We start from the raw sequence: 18,183 nt of genomic DNA, 5'->3' as shown, positions 1-18,183 counted from the left end.
AACTTGAGTAGTTTCCATGTTTGGTGGCGTTAAACTCCTTTTTTTTGTAAAAGATAAAAAAATCAAATAAAAAATTAAGGATTAATATGATTCTAATTTGTTCTTATATATTAATATTTTCTCCAAAAATATTTATAATAATAATAAATAACTAATATATTGAATTATTATTCCATAAATATAGTTAAACATAGGATTTAAAAAACTCTTTTATTAATATATTGAACTAAAGATAAGAAACTTTTAATATTCTTTAAAAAACTATTTGACTCTTTATTTTTGCCTATATAGAAAATAAATTTATTTATTGTATTACTTTATTAAATTATATATTATCTCATAAAAAAATAAATTTATTTATTGTATTATTTTATTAAAATATTTAATAATATTAATATTCTATTATAATTTACCACCCGAGTGGTGAAATCTCTAAGTTATAGTTTGTGAGTTGTGAAAATCTCTAAGTTAAGTTAGATGATCTGAGTAAATTTATATAATGTTTGATGTGATTTATTTAATTTGAGTCAAATAACTGATAGACATATTATATATAATGAAAGTATGCCTAAATCTATTGCCGTATATATCAGTTTATGCCTGATATATATACATATAATAAGAAAATGCCTAGTAATCAAGAGATTCCACATATTAAACAAAAATAATCTATAAATAATCAAAATATTACTTACCTACGTGTGTTATAGACTTGTGGTCGTGTAGAACTTATAAAAAAAATCAACTTTGTTGCTGTTAAAAGGAAGAAGTAGTTACAAAATATAGATTGAAAATTAAGTTAATAAATAAATATAAGATTATAAATGTTGAAGAACATTCATAACTTTATTAAATAAAAACATTACTTACTTGCATAGTTATGTAACTTATGTTGTGGAGATTGAAAAATATAACATTTTTTTATTGAAGACTTTGAGTAAAAACTAGAAAAAGGTTGAAGTTGAAAACTTGAACTATTGAAGTAAGGTGGAATGGGAATATTATGAGAGAGAAACACTTATTATAATTTACAAATGAATGAAATGGTGTTAAGACTTAAGAGTAATATAAAATAAGTAATATATTTATTTAATGATAGTTAGTAGTTACAAGTTGTGAGGTGAAATTTGATAAGTCACTTAAAATTTATTAATATATATATTAATATTAATATATTCGGGTATCGGGTTTTCAACACTCCCCATCCCCCACCCGAACCTGATCGGGTACCATTTTTCACCCCATTTCCGACCCCGACCCCGAACTCGATCATTAGATATTCACGAGTATCGAGTATACGAATACCCATTGCCATCCCTAATTGTACTATCTTAATAAAATCATAAATCATAAAAAAAATAAAACAAATCACATTGTAAAATTTGTTTAATTTTCTTTAATAGTGAATATTATATAACTTTAAAAAACAATACAAACTATGTCTTTTTATAAGAAAATATCATTAATCGATTCAATTTTTTAAATAGAATATTATATTCTAAATAAATAAAAATTGTAAATATGAATATCATAGATATTTTAGGTCTATTTTAAGTATGAAGTAAATTTGATGTGATTTAAAGTGCCGTTACCACTTCTTAAATTTTATAAACAAAAATTATTTATTCAATCAAACGTTACATCTTTATCAATTAAATTATTCAAATCATAAATTAAATATGAAAATGACATTTCTTTTATAATATCCTAAATTCTTATTTAGGACACGAACTTATGTCATTTTTAATTTTATGTAAATGCATTTTATCTTTTATCATGTATTTTTTCTCTCATATTATATATATAATATTTTTTAATAAATATAAATATATTTTTTTATTAATATAAAAATTAACTAGTTGGTAATAATATTAAATACAAAATATATATACATACACATAATAATAAAATTATTTTAACAATCTCAAGTGTTCTAGCAGTTAAAGTGTTCACGTTTCATGCTTAAGATCAAAGTTCTCAAATTCAGATTTTCAAGAATGCATTTTTGACTATAATATATGGATGCACAATTACCTTTTAAACAAATGATATGAGGCATCTAAAAGTGTGAAGTCGGAATTAGTGGTTGGTTTGATAAACATTTGAATGTGTGAGGTCGCGAGATGGAGATTGGGTGGTGGGTGATTTGTCGAGTGTGATGTCAAAATTAGTGGTTGGTTTCGCGAGCATTTAAAAGTGTGAGGTCACGAGATAGAAGTCGGGTGGTGGATGATTTGTCGGCCGAGGGGATAAAGAGGCATATGAAAAAGTGTGAGTCACAAGATGATGGTCAATTGGGGCTTAGTAATTAGTTTGACGTTGGATAATAGGTTTGTGATTAATTGGGATTGGTTGTTGATTTGTTGAGTGGAAGCGACTAAAATTGGTGAGTGGTTTTTCGAGAGATAAAGGAGAATATGAAAAAGTGTGAGTCATAAAATGAGAGTCAGTTGGGGGTTAGTTGATGGTTTGACGATGGATAAGAGATGTGTGATCAATTGACATAGGTTTTTGATTTGTTGATGTGAGAGTAAAAGAGAGGCTGACTAAGATTGGTGAGTGATTTGTCGAGGGATAAAATACATATGAAAAAGTGTGAGTCACGAGATTAGGGTTAGTGGGTTGTTTGCCGAGGCGATAAAGAGACATATGTGGGGATAAAGAGAAATGAAAAAGTGTGAGTCATAAGATGATGGTCAGTTGGGGTTATTGGTTGGGTTTTGACGATGGATAAGAGGTTTGTGATCAATTGAGATTGATTGTTGATTTTTTAAAGAGAGAGTAAAAAAGAGGTCGACTAAGATTGCTGAGTGCTTTGTCGAGGGATAAAAAAATATATGAAAAAGTGTGAGTCATAAGATTATGGTTAGTGAGTGGTTTGCCGAGAGGATAAAGAGACATATGAAGAAGTGTGAGTAACAAAATTAGGGTTAATTGGGGGTTAATGGTTGAGTTTAACGAGAGATAAGATGTGTCATCAATTGAGGTCGACTAAGATTGATGAGTGATTTGCCATGGGATAAAACAGGCATGTAAAAAAGTGTGAGTCATAATATGAGAGTCAATTGTGGGTTAAGTGGGTGCCGAGATGATAAAATATATGTTAACATTAAGTTTAAATTAAACTTAATTTTTACAAAATAAAATTAATTTTAAATTAATTAAATTTGAATAATATTAATTTTATCTAAAATATTTATAAATATATAATATTTTGTATATATTATTATTTCGAGATTCATGATAGCTATATATATATATATATAAAGATATTTAAGAAATTATACCTTTAAATGTGAGTGCTATTCAATTTTTTAGACTTAAAAAAATTAAATATATTCGGTGTTATGTGAGAAATATATTTAATTTTACTTCAAATTTTAATAGTTAATTTACAATTTGATTAATCTAAATTAAAAACTCATAATATAAATATGAGTGGATAGAATAAGACTTAGTTTCCGTTTTATATTTATGAAATTTGTATATTTGATATATCGTAATTAAGAAAATAATAAATTGATTGATTTTTAATGTTTTATTTAAATTTGTATCTATTTGGTGACAACTTTGGTTTAATAGGTGAGAAATTGTGTTAGGAAAGACAAGGGAATAACATGATATTATGTCATTGGGTTAAAAATTGTAAGAAAATAAAGATTTATTATTCTAATAAATCAAATTGTACCACTTCATATTTTTTTTTTCCTCTTGTAAATTATCTCTCACAATCATTTTTCATTTAATTATATTATTTGATTACGTTATATCCATTTATTCATGGACCCAATTTCGAATTGAATTATTTTTTTTTTCATTTGAAATATTATCATCTATTTTTTATATATTATAATGGGCTTTAAATTTATTAATAAATATAAGTAATTTAATTTGTACCACTTTTATTACAATTATAAATATTGTAACATAAAATTATATAAAAAATATTTTATCAAAATATCAATAGGATGGTTGACTCCCTCGTGTAGTCGATTTTTGCCTAACCTCATTAAAAAGGGGTGTCCTACATAGTTTGGCACACTTATTTTACATTATCTTCTATCTATCTTTATTATATAGATTATAATATGTCGCATCAAAACTTGTGTTTCTTAAAAAATTTTAATTTATAAATAAATTATTTTTCATAATTAGTGGTATCAACCCTCACAATTTCTTTTGAGAGTGATTTAACATAATTTATATTTGAGATATGACATTTTTTTTTATTTATACTCCACCAATTCTTTATTTTTGTCCCTAAGGAATAACAATTAGTTTAAGTGTTTTTGCATTAGTATAACTAGTATATAACAGTTGCGATACACAATATAAAATAATTTTATATATTATAGTTGTGTATCTTAATATATAAATTAAACTTATAATATTTATCATAATCAACCTATTCATATTAAAAAAAAAAGTTTCAACATTATTAATATCATCTAATTATCTTTTCAAAATAAAGTTTCAAAATTTTTCTACTAACTAAAATTAAAACAATAAAAAATGCATTAAGAATGATTGTCCACATTCAATTATTAATTTGTATTTCAAACACTAAATCAATGTACAAATACTATTTAAAATTAATTTTAAAAAAATATTCAATCATTTAAAGTGATAATAATATTTATAGGGATAAAGGACAAATTTAAGACTTTTTCGAAAATTTTTATCAAATTTTATCAAATTTTATCCCCCGCACCTCTTTGCTAGCTTTTGGATTTTATTTTCCGTCAATTCTGCTTTGTCTTCTTTCTAAACATCATCATGAACGATTAAGTAACTCTTTCCTAATAGTAGCTCTTACGGACTCTATTTTTCTTCTTGATTCCAAAGTTTGAGCTCTTACGGAAAATCTGTTATATATTCGGTGCGCCTCTCCTACAAAGAATGATGTATATTCCTCTTACAACTTATTATAGACTTCACTACTAATATTAATAGAGGAGGGGAAAGTCTTATTGGGTGTGGTGTGTTTTAATCACGATTATTCACAAATAATTCTTAGTATGTATGTATCTGTTTTAGGCACGACCTCTTTTGAAATCATCTCTTTTGAAAGATAGCAGACAAATGTGTAGAAGTGAACCTAATTAGAAAGAGATAGACAATGTCAACTATATAAAATTATATTCATTTCAATATTTTAGTCAGTCTAGTGTAGTCTAATTATATATAAAAGAATAACAAGTGTCGTAAATTATATTATTGAAGGTGGTAATACAAATTTTATACAAGGTTTCTTCTCTCTAGCTTATTATTCAAGATTCTAAATAATAATAATAATAATGATAATAATAATAATAATAATGATTTTTTAATGAAATGACACTAAATCGTTTTTTCCAAAAATAAACCCTAAATCCTAAATCCTAAACCCTAACCCAGAATTCGACTCATCTTGCTCCAGAACAACAACCCTATTTCATACATTTTCAAATCAAATTTAGGTATTTTATTATTTACAATGAATGAAATAAATATAATTTTATAGAAAGTTCATAAAGCGATAATAATATTTGTATGATGAATATAATTCAAAATTTCGTCTTATTTTTTAAATTTAACAGTTTCAAGGGTTATGGGCTAATCAACATGTCAATTAACAAGACAACCCGTTTACTCTAAGAAAACGGATTATGCGTTGTGATGCAATAACTTAATAATTTAGAAAACTAAATTTCAATATATATATATATATACATATAATAATGAATTAATAAAAAATTAAAATTATATATCACACTGTTTATCAAATTTTATGTTAATTTTAATATAAAGTTATATTAGTTTAGTTGGTTAAAGTGGTGTATTTACATTGTAAAATTACATTATTGAAAATTTATGTTTGTCAATTTTAATCTTATTTTTTAAATTTAATCGTTTCAAGTTTTTGGACGGCTCAACCCTCAAATCAACAACCGACCTGTATTGATCCAAAACAATAACCCTATTTCATAGATTTTCAAATAAATTTTAGGTGTTATCTTAATTACAATGAATTGAATAAATATAAAGTTTAAAAATAGATAATAATATATTGTTTTTTAAAGATTTTAATAGTACCTAACAACTTTAAAATTAATTATGTAAAAATAATTAATTTTATTCAAATTTTAATAATATGGGGATTTGTTATAATCAAACGACGATGTGATTTTTTTATGAAATTCAATTTAAATTAAATAAACTTAATTAATTTAAGAAAATATTATTTATTTGAAGATATAGTCGATAATTGATTTTAGAAAAGTCACTATAGAGGTGTACGTGTATAAATATATTTTGTAATAGAGTTTCGTTCAGTTCGAAGTTTGGTGATACTCGGTAAAAGATTTTCACGTTATGTCCTCCCTAACCGTTTTAAAAACGGTATCTACTTATAAAATTAGCTTTTTCAAAATTATCATATCATTTTTGAGTTTTAACCGATTATTCTTTAGTCCTAATCATTCTTCTAAGTTTTAACGTTATTTAAAATATTAAATCAACAATATTTAAATGTTGGTACCTATTACGGATGATAACTAGGGTGAAAATACTTGAAGAATATTAGTCATTTTTTAAAGGCATTAGTGTTTAAAAATAAAAACCAAACTAGCATTTATTGAAATATTTTTGCGTTATTATCTCAAAATATATAAAATCTATTTTCTAATTTTTGAGAATTTTTAGAAAATAATTTGGAGTCCTAAAATTACAAAAATAATTTTGGATTTTTAAAAGTGGAACCAAATAGGCCTTAGGACTGAAGTCCTAAGTCTGTGGTTCGTTTTTGTCAGTCGGGGTTTAGAGACCTTAAGTCTGGGCTCAAGAGCTCTCGGTTTGTGTACTGGAGTCTCTCGGTCGAGGTACTAAGGACATTCGGTCTTTAACTCATCTTATCGGTTTAGGTGTAAAAACCAATCGGTCCTAGACTAGCTTGGGCTAGGTTTCTCGGTCGAGGTGTATAACACTCTCGGTCTAAGGTTAGCTCTAGGCTAAGTCCATCTGTCATGGGTTTGAGAGCTCTCGGTCCCAAGGTTAGGCCTCTTGCTCTTAGGTCTTAGGATTCTCGGTCATGGGTCCTAGGAGACTTAGTCCCAGGTCAAACCTCTAATTCCTAGGTCCAATCTTTATCGGTCCTATGTCGGAACTTTTGGTCCTAGGTGAGTATCCTCGGTCGGATTTATCGGTCCTAGCTTAAGATAATCGGTCCTAGGTCTCGGTTCTCACTCAAGAACACCGGTCCTAGGTCTCGATCCTAGCTTCTTTTTCTCGGTCCTTAGTCTTGGTCCGGACCGAGGATCCTTGGTCGAACTTGTCGGTCTTAAGCTAACAAGCCTCGGTCCTCAAGAATACAAGGATCCAATTTTTTAAATATGATCTAAATAATTGCCCAACATGTTTTTTGTTGGGAAAACGGTTAAAACTATTTCATTAAAATCCCAAAAGCGGGAGGGTCAGAAATCAAAGATAGAAAAACCCTACCTATGATTAAGGATGACAATCAAATGACCCTAAAAAAACTAATTAGTAGCATTCATACATTCTAAAAAAACAGAGATTACAAACAGAAAAGACTACATTCAAACCTAACTATCCCAACCTGGGATTTTCGCATGCCATCTATCTTCATTGAGAGGCCTTCTTCTTCCTCTTCCCCTTCCTCTAATGATGTAAGGAGATTGTATTGAAGAGGATGCTGAATATTGTTGTTTCTTATTTTGAATTCTCTCTTTGTACGAGCCCGTTCTGATTTGATAGAAAGAATTGTTTCTGAGAATTTTAGGGCTTTTACCTTTGTTATCTTCAACTTAAATTTCTGTGTTTTTGTCTTTCTTATCTTCGGCTTCAGCTTCAGACTCCACATCGGTTTTGGAATCTTCTTTATCAGCTTTTGAATTCTTTGTTTCAGCTTTAAAATTCTGGGTGTCTTCCTCTTGAGTTTCCTCAACAACTACTTGAGGTTCATTTTCCATTTCCATCCTGATCCTTCGCATTACAGAAAATTTTCTTTTCCTCTTCACCTTAATTCCTTTTACTTTCTTTCCTTCATTATTTTCCTTTTTCCGATAATCCTTCTTACTTTCTTCTACAACTGTTTGATCTTTGAGTTTGATCTCCTCTATTTCCTTCTTTTTCTTTTCTGCTTCCTGACTTTTTTGGTTTTCATGCTCTTCTTCTTTAGCTTATCACACTTATTGTGCAGGAAAGTATTACAGACAACACACCTCTTTGGTTTTCATTCATAAGAGATCTCCATGACATTGTGCTTTCCTTTTCTGTCAACAACTGTCATTTTTATTGGCAGGACACTCATAGGATGCACTTCAATGCTAATTCTAGCAAATGAAAAGTGCTCTCCTCCGTCAGTTATTGGGTCCATATATAATGATTTCCCAATTGTACCTGCAAAATGACTAATTGCTTCAACATTGTACATGTGGGCTGGAATGTTCCAAAGCTTGAACCAAATATGGGTTGTTTCCTTTGGTTTTCTTTGTAGATTCATCTCTTCTGACCATTTTTACAGCTTCATGCAATTTGATCCTATGTAAGTATGCCCTTTCTCCAAGATTTCTTTCAGATTTGAGCCATTTTTGAACTGTAGGAAGTAGAGATCATGTATATTTGTAGAAAATTTTTCAAGCCCCTTTTCTCCCCACTGTTTAATTAGAGCCTTTTTGGTAGTTGGGAATGATACTCTGTTTTTCCCAATGAAGTTTCCAACCACTACAAATTCTCAGTCTTTAATACATTTCTCCTTTACTTTAGAAGGCAATTTAAATTCAAAAGGAGAGTTGAGTACCTCTACCTTTGTTTGGATATCCCCCAAGTAGATTTTTCTTTTGTAGGCATGATCTTCAGATTTCTTTTCTACTTTATTCTTCCATACCTCGTTATTTCCATGTTGAATTACTTCTGATAGTATAGTTCTAGGTTTTGGGAGCCTTCATCAGCTCCTTCATTACATCATATGACCATTTAACTATTTCCTCATATTCTGTTTTCTTTAGTAAATTCCAGTCCTGAAGATAATGAATATTGAGTTGGACTGTTATTTGTTGACCTTTCTCTTTACTGATTGTGATTTCACCATTCTTAGCATGCATTAGGAGTTTGGTAATCTGTTTTTAAGACCAAACAAGTTGTCTCTTTCATTATAACCAACATTCCAAATTCCTTCTTTCTTCCCCTGTTTTCTGCAGCACTTTCTTCAGAATTTTTAATAATAATTGGTTCCTTACTTTTACTGCATTCCTATTTTTCTTGGATTATTTCTTCAGCAATCATATCAATTTTCTTTTCAGCTACCTCCCTTAAACCTTCCATCACAAATTTTTTGACTACCTTATTCTTATTGCTTTTCTTTCTTCCCATTTTGATGAATAGCAGAACACAACAACAAAACAGAGCAATAACAGAATATGGTACACTAAAACCCTAACTATTACAAAACAGGGTAAACTAGAAACCCTAACCTTCCAACCAAGCTTTGCAGATGAATAAACGACCTAGTTATTAGAGTCGATACCGTGTCGTTCGTGCCGATTGTGTCGATCGTGTCGATCGTGATGATCGTGTCGATCGTGTCGATTGTGCCGATTGTGCCGATCGTGCCGATTGTGTCGATCGTGCCGATTGTACGCACATTCTTGAATTGACAAGCGACTAGCAATCGTGACCACAACAAGCAAAACAGTGACCTTGATACCGTACTGTTTGTGTTGTTTTTCCGTTCGTGTTGTTTTTCCGTTCGTGTTGATCGTGCCGGTCGTGTCGGTCGTGCCATTCGTGTCGATCGTGTCGATCGTGCCGTGAAATCTCTAGAGGTTTCTCTCTCTTACAATCATGTTGGGAAACTTTTTGTGCTGTGATTCGATCAAATTGACCCAATAACAACAAACCCGTTTATTTGATTTTTGAAATTCAAATTTGGGTTTTTGTTATTTAGATCGATTAATCAGTTTTATCATATCCAGATAGTTTATAAATCATCTAGGGATAAATTTTCAACCATAAAACACCATTAAAAACAAGCATACAAGTTTATGCAATTTGAAATATAAAAATTTCAAATTCAAACTGTAAATATGAATTAGAGGTTGATTGAAACCTTACCAAGGATTTGAGAACACTCCTTGATCCTTAGGAAAGCTTTCTAGATGGTTAGATCCAGGGGCGGAGCCACCCATGGGCTAGGGTGGGCTCCAGCCCCACCTAAATTAAAATCCTAAAAGAAAAGTTGTTATATATGTTTTTAACATGTGAGTATTAGCCCAGTTGGCTATGGTATTGAAATGTGAGTATGAGGTCAGGTGATTAAATCATGGCATCACCTTTAACTTATTATTTATTTTTAAAATTATATTTATATAATTAATAATACAAATTATTTATAAAGGTAAAATATAAAAATTAAAATAATAATAATAGTGTTTTATATTTCTCAATTTTAAACTATTTTAAAATTTTATAAGAAAATATAAATTAATATTAATAAACAAGTTAAAATAAAGAATTTGATATCCCTACTCAAGAACTTAACAAATCTCCTAGAATTGATGTTGATGTAAGTTCTATTAAACTTGATCCAACATTACGTATTCCGATATGGAAATATCTTTTTAATCAAATGGATGAAATTAGACGAACTTATATCAAGATGGGGTCATATCAACCTATTAAGGATGAGTACCCGCCGACCAAATTTTGAAATCAAAATCGACGGTTCCAAAGTCATTGGTTTAAGAAATTTACTTGGTTAGAATACTCTCGTTTGAAAGATGCTGCTTTTTGTTTTCCATGTTTCTTGTTTTAACATAAGCAACCCCAAAACCTACATTTACAATAGATGGATTCAAATATTGAAAGCGAGTTAATGATGATGATAGATGCTCTTTTGTTATGCATATAAGATATAATATTTCACCACATAATAGGGTAGTTAAATATCTTGATAATCTAATGAATATCCTTGTCATATTGACAAAATACTAAATGCACAGTCTTCAGATGAAAAACAAAATAACAGATTACGGCTTACAACAACTATTGAAAGCACTCGGTGTCTTACTTTGCAAGCGTGTGCATTGAGAGGGCGTGACGGGTTTCCATCTTCTAATAATCATGGAAATTTTATTGAAAAAAAAGCGAAACATAGAAAGTTAATTATGAGATGTAAGTTGGAATCAGCCCCAGGTAATTTTTCATCCTGGCTCCGCCCCTGGTTAGATCCAAACTTTAGGTCTTAAATAGAAAATTCGAAAAATCCAAAGCTTTGAAGCTTTAATGGAGAATTTTAATTTCCTTTTATTTATGGATTGTGTGTTGGTTCCTTAGCTACGGAATGACTTGAAGGGGGTATTTATACTTATTGTAAGTCGGTTGGGGAAGCAAAGTGGGCTGAATCAGTCAAAAGCCATTAATGACTTTTGAATGTTCTTGGCTTGTTGTCGCTGGAATAGGCAATGACAAAGTCTATTCTTGCAGGGAGAATGATTATCATCATAGGGTGATCATTCTGGACTTTGAATCAGTCAAAACCATAGACCAATGACCGATTTCTAAAAAGAGAAGATAAACACATATCTTCGTTCTTATCTTCGCTGCTTTGCGATGAGGAAGACGATCGAAGCACGATGTCGTTTCGCTTGGTTTTGGCGTTCCGTTAGCAGTTGGGCATTCTGTTAGCGTTTTAGCTAACGGGGATAACGTCCAGTTAGTTGGTCTGTTGCAACTCGAAAGCTCACTCCTTCGGTAACAACCGGCTACGCGGAGCGTTCCTGGGCGTTGTATGAAAATCTAGTGCTGATCCGATGTTCTTGGCATGCGCTACAACTAATTCTTTTAGTTTGAGCCACACATGATCATATATATATTTTTTAATTAAATCCTTAAAGATTTATTTGAAATCGATTTTTTTTTTATCCTTTTTGACTTTAATTTTAATCTTTCAAATACACAACATATTAAAATAAATATGAAAAATATTTCACTAATTTATTTTATTTATACAAAAAATTAATATTATAAAAATGTTATGTCACACGTTTATCAAACTTTATCTAACTTTTTTTTTATGTCACACGTTTAACTTAGTTGGTTAAAGTGTTTGATTTATATTGTTAGATTGTATGTTTAAAATTTATATATGTCATTGTTAATCTTATATTTTAAATTTATCTCTTTCAAGATTTTTGGGCAGGTCAACCTACAAATTAATAACACAACTCGTTTATTATAATAAATTAAACGGGTTGTGCGTTGTGATACGATAACTCAATGATTTGATAAAACTAAGACTGCTTTTACCGAATAAGATTATGCCACGTCATTTCCTCACCAAATTCCCTCACCTAATCATTTCTCTATATGAGGAGTGATAGAGTGAGGGAATTTAGTGAGGCAATTTAGTGAGGGAATTTGGTGAGGGAATGACGTGGCATCACCTTCATTGGTTGGAAAATGTATAAGTGGGAGGAAAGAGAGAAAAAAGAGAAATTATTTGATTTTTTCAGCGAATAAGATTATGCCACGTCATTCCCTCACCAAATTCCCTCACCTAATCATTTCTCTATAGAGAAATGATTAGGTGAGGGAATTACGTGGCATAATTTTATTTGCTGAAAAAATCAAATAATTTCTCTTTTTTTTCTCTTTCCTCCCACTTTTACATTTTCCAACCAATGAAGGTGATGCCACGTCATTCCCTCACCAAATTCCCTCACTAAATTCCCTCACTCTATCACTCCTCATAAATTTTAATAGGAGGAGTGATAGAGTGAGGGAATTTAGTGAGGGAATTTGGTGAGGGAATGACGTGGCATCACCTTCATTGGTTGGAAAATGTATAAGTGGGAGAAAGAGAGAAAAAAGAGAAATTATTTGATTTTTTCAGCGAATAAGATTATGGCACGTCATTCCCTCACCAAATTCCCTCACCTAATCATTTCTCTATATGAGGAGTGATAGAGTGAGGGAATTTAGTGAGGGAATGACGTGACATCACCTTCATTGGTTGGAAAATGTATAAGTGGGAGGAAAGAGAGAAAAAAGAGAAATTATTTGATTTTTTCAGCGAATAAGATTATGCCACGTCATTCCCTCACCTAATCATTTCTCTTTTTTCTCTCTTTCTCCCATTATACATTTTCCAACAATGAAGGTGATGCCACGTCATTCCCTCACCAAATTCCCTCACTAAATTCCCTCACTCTATCACTTCTCTTAAAATTATATTGTTAGAGTGTTTTATTTGTATTGTTAAGTTGTTTATTTGATAAAACTTTTCTTATTTATAGGGGAGGATTATTTAGAATAATTTTTTATTTTTTATTTTTTTATTATTGTAGGTGCAGTTTGAGGTTATCAATGAGTGACATTCTATCAAATTAATCTATATATTTTGAAATTTAATTTTCTAAACTAACATTTTTTTTTTCAAAAATTTCTCAAAGTAATTTTTTTTTCAAACTGAGTTATGTTATATGTATATTTTAATATTAATATTTTTATTAATATTATAATTTATTATAAAATACATTCTAAATTTAATAATAATTATTTTTTATATACATTTAGATTATTATTTTATATAATATAATATAATATAATAATATTCACTTAATATAAAATAATTTAATCATTAATATTCATATGTACCACATTATAGATGTATATACGAACAATGTTATTTTTGTTTCTTAATATTTGCCAAGGTAAAGATTGATATGATATGAATAATTGTGTATTATGAGAGATGAGATATTAATGACCCGGTGACATTGATTTATGAGCTTCATGGACTAGGGATTGTTTGGATTATTTTGGAGTATATACCTGGTGACTATTTTTTTTTTTTTTTGTTATTTGAATATTTTATTTTTATTTTTATATTTTTCTATTATTTTTTTTTATATCAACATAAAAAGTATAAAATAGTTCAATATTTAATTCTATTAAAATTATAAATCATAAATCAAGATTAAACATAAATACTATTAATTTACTTTTATTATATTAAGAAAAAAAAAACACAAACAAATTATTAAATTTTTTACAAAATTAAAAGACCTATTACAATTAAACAAACCCTTCTCAAAAACATTACCGTATAAAAAAATTAACAAAAAAAAATTGTTAAATATTTTTCACAAAAGTAGAAGCCTTTTACAATAAAACAAACCTTTCACAAAACCTAAAAAATAATTTCTCAAGTACATCTAAAAATCTTAAATACAAAAGTTGCCAAATTTAAATTTTGGTATACTATCAATAACACTTTGTGAACAATATCAATTAACATCGCAATCTTTATCAATAGAAGAGTTAGGATTAAATAATTTTTGATTTTAAGATGTATAATTTTTAATATAATTAGATATTATAGTAAATATTAAACTATTTTATAAAATTACAATATTATGTTAATATAAAAAGAAACAAAATAGTAAAAAAAATAAAAATATTCAAATAACAAAAAAAAATAGTAAAAGAAAATAATAAATTAATTAATTAATAAAAAAATAAAAAAATGGTAAAAAATGATAAATAGATTAATTAATTAATAAAAAAGAAGGAAAGAAAAAAATAAATATTTAATTAATAAATATTAAAATAAATAAAAAAGTTAACAAAGTTAACCAATAGAGACTAGATGAGCCAATTTTTAATAGTGAGTACGTCTAAATAAACTTTTATTAGTTCAATTAAGCTAGTTGTATAAGTAGCTATATTGTTTAGATGAACTTTTTTTCCATATATAAATAGTGATATTATTATTATTATTATTATAAATTAATACAAATTATTTTATATAATTTATTTATAGAAGTTAATTCATATTATACCAATATGATTTTATTTTATACAAATAATATTTTTTAATATACAAATATTTATATTAATGTATAAATTTTAATTAATATATAAATAAGATTTATTTATATAACTTAAAGTATAAGCTATTATATATAAAGAAAATGTAAATCATATAACAATATTATTTATTTTAAAATTACATTTTATATGATAATTATTTTTTATTAATTTTAATATATTAAATAATAAAAATTATTTATAAGATAAAGATTAAATAATAATTTATATATATATAAGGTAAATTTTAAATTATTTTAAATATTTATAAAAAATATAAATTAATATTTAAAACAAGTTAAAACAGTTGTATTAATTGATTGATTATTTAAATAAATAAATTGATATATTATTATTTTTCTAAAATAGTTTATAAGTATTAGTATTTTTTTGACAAAAATTTTGTGTTTTTGTTCTTATTTATTATATTTTTTTCTTACCTTCTCACCAAAATTAGATTGAAGTCCACTAAATTAGATTTATATTTTCTGTATTTATATATAATTACTTTCCACTTATTTAAAATTTAATTAATTTATCTTGTCACATTTTTTTTAAAGTAATTTTTCTTCAATTATATACTTTTTAATGTATAAATTTGTTTTATATTTATAGTATTCTTATTACTTTTTAGATTTCGTATATTTATTTTATTTTAATAAGTGTATTCGTAGAAATGTTCTATTAATATGTTCATTTATCACACGTAAATTATCGCTAAAGAAAAAAAAATCATGAATTCGTCCTCAATATTTAACAACAATTCAGACGGATCATTCTTTCCTTAGTTTAAAAAAAGACGGATGATTCAAAGAATTTTCGGGAACCCAGATTAACCGGAACCCGAAAACCATACTAATTATACGAAGTACCCGACATGTCGGGGCCAGTACAGTAGTATGCGTAATTTTATTTTGGAGCTCATTAAAATATCTTTATCCCTTTTGCGTGTACTATATTTTCTTTGTTATTGTTATTCTTCACCTTATTAATTGACTTGCCCTCACCAATCATAGCATTGATCAATGAAAGACGCATTCACCAATTAATACTTACGTGGATAATAATAGTAATAATAATGTCTATAGAGCTAGCAAAATATTAACAGTTGAATTCATATATAAATATGTTATTCTTCCTTATTATTTGTCATGAAGTTTTGAAATTCTTCACCTTATTGACTTGCCCTCACCAAACATTGCACGCATTCATGTTTGTGTCCTTTTCTCTATTCCTTCTTCTTCCCCTCTCCTTCATCTGCTTCCTGTCTCTAATTGTTCGTCCCCATCCAGCGAAGGTCCCAATCAAGGGTCGTCATGTGTTCATCACCGGAGGATCTAGCGGCATTGGCCTCGAGCTGGCCAAACGTGCTGCCATAGAAGGGGCGCGAGTCTCCATTCTTGCTCGCAACCAGAAAAAGCTAGAGGACGCCAAGGATTCAATCCGTCTAGCCACTGGTATCGACGTCTCCATCTTCAGTGCCGACGTTCGCGATATGGAGGCGGTGAAAAAAGCCATAGACGAGGCTGGACCTATCGATGTGCTGATTTGCAACCAAGGATTTTTTGTGGCGCGAGAGCTGGTAATCAGAATTTAGAAGAGGTTAAGTTCATTATTGATGTTAATTTGATTGGTACATTTTATCTTATCAAGGCAGCTTTGCCTGGAATGAAAGCTCGAAAGGACAAAAGACTAGTCTCGATTGCAATTATGTCATCACAAGCTGGTCAGGTAGTTTAACTTTGTTTAATTATTTCTTATTTTTGTTGTAGAAATCTCTTAGTTAGGATTGAGTTTATATAAGAGGTTGTCGCTAATTCTTTTAGTACTAACAACAATTGCAGACAGTTGCCCAACGATTACAGGTATAATTAATATATGATGATAAAATATTTGTTTTTATAAAAATAATAGGTATTTTAATTAAAAGGAGTGATAGAGTAAGGAAATTTGGTGAGGGAATGACTTGGCATCACCTTCATGCTTCATGTTGAAAAATGTAAAAGTGGGAGGAAAGAGAAAAAGAGAGAAATTATTTGATTTTTTCAGCGAATAAGATTATGCCAAGTCATTCCCTCACCTAATCATTTATCTTTAATTAATAAATTAAGTGATGTGATTAATGAGAGAGTGAATGAAATAATATTGGATTATATAAATGATATAAATAAAAAAAACCTAACAAGTCTTTATGTTGTCGTTATTGATTAATCAATAGCAACGGTTTTTAAAACGTCGTTAATGCTCATATTTATGTTTGGAAGTCAACTAAATCTTTAACATGTAACAGGTAGGCATATATGGTTACAGTGCTTATTCCGCAAGTAAATTCGGTCTAAAAGGCATGGCGGAAGCATTGCAACAAGAACTTATTGCTTATAACATTCATATAACACTTATATATCCTCCTGACACGAATACACTTAGTTTGATAGAACGTAAGTAATAATGAAACCAAATATAATCCAAGTTTGCTACTTGGTTTCTCTAATTTACGAGTCATTTGGATTAATGATATGTAGAGAATAAAACGAGGCCAGTTCTGACTAGTATGATTGCGGCTTCATCTGGTGCCATGGAATCCGTTGAAGTTGCCAAGATCTCGTTGAATGGTATAAAATCTGCGAAAGGCGACGTTTTTTGCAACTTTGAGGGATGGATGTTGGGTATAGGTTGTGCTGGATTATCTCCTCAAAGATCCTACATAATAGCATTTGTAGAGGTAGTATCTGCAAGCATTCTGCGATTGGTTGGACTGTGTTTTCAGTGGAACTGGTACCAAACAATATTAAAGTGGCATGCACAAAATATTAATAATGAGTAAAAAGAAAAATTAATAAGTAATCAATATATATAATAAACTTAATTTCAATTTATCAGGTCGAGATATGTGGTGAATTTAATTACTTATGTGAAAGTAATAGTACTTGAGTTAAATTTTTTAACATATTTTGATATCGTATTATTTTAAATCCATGAATTTAGTGTTAAATAATGTTTCTTACATTTTCGTTCTCTCTATTTTTCTTCACTCCTTTTTTGCGTAAGACTCCTATCATTTTAGACTTATGCAATCAATGATTGAGAATGATTTTTTTTCTTCGGCCTTCTACAATCGACAATCGCAAAGATAGCCGGAATATTTCTTTAAGATATGTAAATATTATATTTCGAAATTTATATAATTGAATCATGTATTCTTATATTTGTTCGATTTCAAGAATTATAAGAAGTGACTACCTTTTCTTTTTCTAGAAATGTCTTCTCTAAGATTTTTTTTTGTAAGTAAATGGTTATGTAGACATCTGAAAC

The 18,183-nt window shown here is 28.6% G+C and overlaps 1 pseudogene; it reads left to right on the top strand.

Annotated features, from left to right (window-relative positions):
* The first annotated feature begins 16,040 nt into the window (after window positions 1-16,040).
* On the top strand, window positions 16,041-17,818 carry LOC124936726 (annotated as a pseudogene).
* Window positions 17,819-18,183: the final 365 nt, after the last annotated feature.

Source organism: Impatiens glandulifera, chromosome 4, assembly GCF_907164915.1.
Source record: "Impatiens glandulifera chromosome 4, dImpGla2.1, whole genome shotgun sequence".
In the NCBI taxonomy this organism is placed as follows: Eukaryota; Viridiplantae; Streptophyta; class Magnoliopsida; order Ericales; family Balsaminaceae; genus Impatiens; species Impatiens glandulifera.
This window is presented reverse-complemented; position numbering and strand designations above follow the sequence as displayed.